The 5653-nt window shown below is 52.2% G+C and overlaps 1 protein-coding gene and 1 long non-coding RNA gene across 3 annotated transcripts in view; both read right to left on the bottom strand.

Annotated features, from left to right (window-relative positions):
• Positions 1-4006, bottom strand: part of LOC108292139 — a 15318-nt gene extending 11312 nt beyond the window's left edge. The window contains exons 1-2 of one of the 2 annotated variants that reach the window (XR_001820155.2): positions 2940-4006; positions 1963-2759 (exon numbers count right to left, since the gene is read on the bottom strand). This is a non-coding gene — a long non-coding RNA (uncharacterized LOC108292139). Of the gene's footprint in view, positions 1-1962; positions 2760-2939 lie in introns of those variants that run through there. The other variant, XR_005197475.1, reaches the window with a different exon arrangement.
• Positions 1-5653, bottom strand: part of TSPAN17 (tetraspanin 17) — a 106860-nt gene that overhangs the window by 70516 nt on the left and 30691 nt on the right. The window lies entirely within an intron of this gene.

Raw genomic sequence — 5653 nt, 5'->3', positions numbered from 1 at the left:
AGACCGGGCAAAGTCCCAGAGAATGATGTGGAGAGGAACAAAAGGTGGGGAAGGGTAGGATGAGCTCACCTCTCCTCACCAACTGCTGGTTTACATCCTAGCAAGTCTCCTGGGGACTTACTGAGTGTTTACCTGGATTACACACTGAGTGGTCCAAGAGAGAAGACAGACAGGAGCAGAGGTAGTAGGTCAGAACACTCAGGCTTTGTATGGCCACCTGGCACAGCTCCTGCCACCTCTAACTCTTAAGTGAGGTGCCTATCTATGTACTAGCTGCTACATAGGTTGCTTCTCTTGTGAAGTATTATTATATTTTTATTTTTGAGACAAAGCTTCTCTCTTGTTGCCCAGGCTGGAACGCAATGGCTAGATCTTGTCTCATCACAACCTCTGCCTCCCAAGTTCAAGTGATTCTCCTGCCTCAGCCTCCCAAGTAGCTAGGATTACAGGCCTGCATTACCATACTTGGCTAATTTTGTATTTTTAGTAGAGACAGCGTTTTTCCACGTCGGTCAGGCTGGTCTCTAATTCCCAACCTCAGGTGATCCACCTGCCCCGCCTCCCAAAGTGCTGGGATTACAGGCGTTGAGCCACTCGCCCAGCCTATTATTATTTTTTTTTTTTAAAGAAGGAGATAGGATTTCACTCTGTCCCCCAGGCTGGGGTGCAGTGGCATGTTCCTTGAAGTCCTGGGTAACTTGAACACCTGGGTTCAAGCAATCCTCCCGCCTCAGCATCCCAAGTAGCTGAGACTACAGGTGTGTACCCATGCCCAGTTAAGTTTTGATTTTATTTTTTTATACAGCCAGAGATCTCACTATGTCACCAAGGCTGGTCTCCAACTTCTGGCTTCAAGTGATCCTCCAGTCTCAGTCTCCCAAAGTGCTGCGATTACAGGTGTGAGACACCAAGGTCTCTCGTGAAGTTCTTGATGGAGTCAGAGAGAAGCAATGTGCCCAGAGTCACAAAGCTAGGAGGCTGAGCTGGGAATTCAATCCAAGTCTCTAAACACTATACCCCACTGCCTCCTTCAATTGCTTTTTCAGTTGTTTTTTGTTGTAGTTGTTGCTGTTTTTCCTTTGCTAATAAGGTGGTAACTGTTTCAGTATTCTTGTGATGTAAACAAGGATTTGGATTGTTAGGGAACAGATCAATGTGGTTTAGTGGCCTGAAAAAATTGAAAGTTAAGCCATTTGGGATCCCAGTTAAGCTCAAGGTCTTGCTTTAAATGTATACAGGTTATGCCAATGAGTGAAAGGGCCTGGAGAGAACCAGAAGAGGCCTAAGGAGCATATGCTATCTAAAGGGGCCAAATGCTACTCAGAGATTACTGATCAGCGCCTTGTGGAAAAGTGGGCCCAGCATCACCGTATCTTTAGTTTAAAAAAGAGCCCCAAATATGTGTAGGAAACCTTTTGATCTGTAAAATATTGGCTCAAATGAAAACAAAAACAGAAACAAAACAATGTGTGAGCCTAACAAGCCTGTGGACTGGAAGTGGTCTTATTTGTCACCTTTGGATTCAGTTTGGTATACGACACTGAGTTTCACCTTCCTTAGCCACTCTGTATACGTAAGACAGGATTATGAGTGGCAGGGGGAGCCAGAGTTCCTCATCAAAGACATTCCTATAGGCAGAACAATGTCTTTGGTGAGGAACTCTGGCTCCCACTGAACGCTAATCTTATACTAGGGGCTTTGCATCATGGCACAAAAGCCTGCTTCCAGACCCACCCCCAGTAAAAGTGGGACATAATCAGAATCGAATTTACCAATTTGTTTCCCTTCTTTGTGGCTGTAGTTAAAAAAAAGCCTTGTTTAAAATCCCCTAAAGTACATAAGAGTCCTTTTCTTTTCTTTTGTCTGACACCTATAATTGGAGTCATTTGGGCAAATGTTTAGTTGCTCTGAGTTTCTGTTTCTTCATCTGAAAAATGGGGTAATAATATTTATATCCTCCAGTTTGTTGATCAACATTTGTTAACCACCAGGCACAGGGGTACAACGGTGACTGACATGGCACCTGAACTCGCAGAGTTCACAAATAAAAACAAATAATCACATTAATAGTTAATTCATCATATTTGTGCTAAAAGCTGAGGAGAAATACAGGGGAAGTGGAAAGATTAGAAGTAAGGTATGTTAAGTGCCCAGCACAAATGAATGAAGCAGGTCAAGCAGTGGAGTAGATAAGAATATGGTAGGAACCTAGATTTCAAAGAAATTAATGAAGCTTCGAGCCCTTGGCAAAGTTGTGTCCTCAATAAAACCTGAATTGTTGAGCCATCATCCAAGCTTTTTAGCATCTCTATGTGGCAGAGACCCTGAAGTATTCTATGGTCTGCTGAATGGGAAGAAGAGAAGACAACAACTCCTCCTTTTAGGACAACAGCACTCCCAGAAGGGCCCAGGGTAGGCTGGTGGGGGAAGCGGCCTCAGGGTTGGAAGCTAGACCCAGTAGGGGTCCGGGTTACAATCTGGGGAGTCTCCTATGGAACCAGTGTCAGCCTAAGATAGGAGATGGGGATGGGGGTGAAGGTGGAGCTTCTGACACTCAATAAGTGGTGATATTTTCATGAATTAAAAACCTTATTGTGATCTGAGACACAAAGGAAATCATCATGAAAACTGGGTTACAATAAGCACAGGTTCTGGACTGATTCATTTTCTCTCTCATTCACCTAGTTATTTCTGTTCTGTGTTAGCAAGGTTCTGGACGAGGCGTGGAGGATCAGAGACAGATGGCATAGCCTGTGCCCCTGTGGAGTTCACAGTCCAGGGCAGGTAACAGACATATCAACAGAACGTTTCATCACAGAAAGGGGAGCGATACCAGAGGGAGGCACAGAGGGCTGTGGGCACAGAGGGGGCACCTGACGCAACTGGGGAGGTCAGGGGAGGCTTTGCGGGAAGGTACCCCAAACGGCAACCCCACTCACATGCACAATTCCAGAGATTCTACTAGAAGGCTGTCAAGAGCCATGCCTTCTGGCTGCACCAGCCTCCCAGAGTCCCCTGCTGCCCGATGCAGTGTCTGCAGAGCCAAACGCATCTTCCGCCACGCCTCATCCTCATCCGGCGCCGCATCCGACCCTCCAAGACTCCTGCAGGGGCCCGCCTTCCTGGGCAGGCTCAGCCAAAAGACCAACTCAAAACTCTTTTGTCAGAGCAAGCTTAGGGACAGCCACCCAGCCCCGAGTGCCACAACCCTCCCCGAGCAACCACAGCCCCTGTCACCCCCGCCTCTTAGTGAACGCCGGCAGGGTACCTCCCATTATCGCCTTTGCTCAAAGGAAAGTGACCTTCTTCCAGGTGGCAAGCTGGAAGCTTTGGAGAATCCTCCCACTGCACACGCTCAGCAGGATTCTCCAAACCCGGGATGCGGGGGTCGGGCGGGCCGCCTTGCGGGGCCGGGGAGGGGAGAAATGGCAGGTTCTGCTGGGTTTCCACCTCAGTGCAGAAGCCCCACCGAAAAGTCTTCCGCGCAGCCTGGCTTCTGCTCCAACTGCTCTGCTGGGCATGGCGAGGAGGCGCCAGGAGACAGCTGCTGAGGGGGCCGCGGCTGCAGGCGGCACAGGGGGACGGAGTGGGGCCGCCCCGGGGGAGAGGGAAGAGGTGCAGCCTTCCAGCCCCAGCGCCCCGAGTGGCCTGCGGCTGAGGGAGCAGGGGGCCCAGGGGGAGGTGGCGGCCGAGAGCGGAGCTGCGGCCTCGGGACCACAGCCTGGTCCCAGCGCGGGTGCACGGCCAGAACGTTAGTCTCCGCTCCGGCCCGGAGGCGGCGGGGAGGGGGAGCAGCTTCAGCCTAGCCGCAGGAGCGCGGACCGAGCCTCGGCTTTGGACAGGGGTCCAGGCTCCATTCCCGCCCCTGAGGAGACAGCCTCGGCGCCGGACCCGGGGGAAGGCTGCTGCCCCAGCCGCGGCAGGACGGCCCAGCCCCAACCCCGCCCCACTCCCGCTCCCGCTCCGGGGAGGTGAAAGCGCCCGAGCCGCCGAAGTCGCCTCGCTCGCTCCTACCTGCGGGCCGGGCACCACGCTGGGTTCGTCGTCCTCTGTGGGGCCGTCGCGGTCGGGCTCCGCTGGCGCCTCCGGGGGGCCTGCACCCGCTCCCGCCTCCAGACTCGGCGGCGGCGGAGGCTCGGGCGCCTGGGGCTTCTGCGGCCCCGCGGCCCGAGCCCGCTCGCGCCTGCCCGCGCCGCCGCTCGGCCTGCTCCGCCTCCGAGTCATGCTGCCGCTCGCGCCGCTCCCTCGCCCCACTCGCCGCGCCGCCGCCGCCGCCGCCGCCGCCGCTCCCCGCACAGGACAACAGCCAATATGGCGGCGCCCGGCTCCCCCTCCGCCTGCTGCCAACAGGTCAGAGGGTACGCGGAGTCCGCGCCGCCGCACTAGGCCCCGAGGCCGCCTGCGCCATTTTGAATAAGGTCACCACCCGGAGTTCCGTGGGAGAAAAGCCTGGTGGGGAGACGCCTTTTCCCCCTATCCTGGACGGGAAGGATGCGACCCGCCGGAGGAACACGTGTAACGCGATGGTAATAGCGAGGCACCCCCTAGCACTTAATAATTGCCTGTTAAATGGATGAGTGAATTAATGGATGTGTGACTTTAGTGTTACGGTACTTTCACACCTGTCGGCTGACTCCTTCTTCCAACAGCACAGCGACGCAGGTACAGATCATTCCCATTTTGCAGGGGAGAACTATTGAGGCAGCATAAAGGCCTGCAAAAGGTTGCCGTACGTCATCGAGTCAGAACTCCTGGTCTCCTGGACGGCCTGAGTTGAAAGGGACGAAGATCTTTATTTACAACGTGTGGTCTACGGGGAGTCCAGCGTTCTGTCCTTGGGACAGCGGCACTCAGACCTGACTCCTTGTTCCTGAGTCTGAAGGGGAAGGTGGACATGTAGGTACATAGTACAACCAGTGTGATAAAGATGAGATGACTAGGTGTTTCCAAAAAAGTAGTATGTGCAGGAGAGGATTTTGGAGTGGTAAACAAAGGAGAATTAAAAAAAAACTTAATACTATGTATTTAATTGTTAAAAATGGGATTTCCCCCGCTCCTTTCTTTTTGTGAATATACTGCATAATACATGCACATGGCACAGATTTAAAAAAGTAAAAGTTTTGGCTGATCCGAAGGTAGTGAGTTATCTTGACTGTTCACAGTCAGTTCCAGATCGAACTCCTTGTTCTACTCTTTCCTCCCTTCTCACTATTGCACTTGAGTAGTCTTAAGGAAGAAAAGTAAAAGTTTTGCGTGAAGTCAGCCTCATTCCTGGGCTATGTATTTTGAAACTGTGGTTTATGGAGAGTTGCTGTTGGCATCAACAGGGGCAGAATCCTGACATTGGCTTCCTAACCCATGGGGCAAGAGCATTTGGAAAGGAAGAGCTATATGGAAGGCCCTGGAGCACTCCTTAACTACCAAGAAAATAAATCAAAAATAGTACCTTGCAGGGTGCAGTGGCTCATGCCTGTAATTCCAGCACTTTGGGAGGCTGAGGTGGGTGGTTCACCTGAGGTCAGGAGTTTGAGACAAGCCTGACCAACATGGAGAAACCCCGTCTCTAAATATACAAAATTACTCGGGCGTGGTGACACATGCGTGTAATCCCAGCTACTTAGGAGGCTGAGGCAGGAGAATTGCTTGAACCCAG

This window comes from Cebus imitator, unplaced genomic scaffold, assembly GCF_001604975.1.
Source record: "Cebus imitator isolate Cc_AM_T3 unplaced genomic scaffold, Cebus_imitator-1.0 Scaffold478, whole genome shotgun sequence".
In the NCBI taxonomy this organism is placed as follows: domain Eukaryota; kingdom Metazoa; phylum Chordata; class Mammalia; order Primates; family Cebidae; genus Cebus; species Cebus imitator.
Note: the sequence above shows the minus strand (reverse complement) of the source record. Positions and strands in the feature narration are given on the sequence as shown.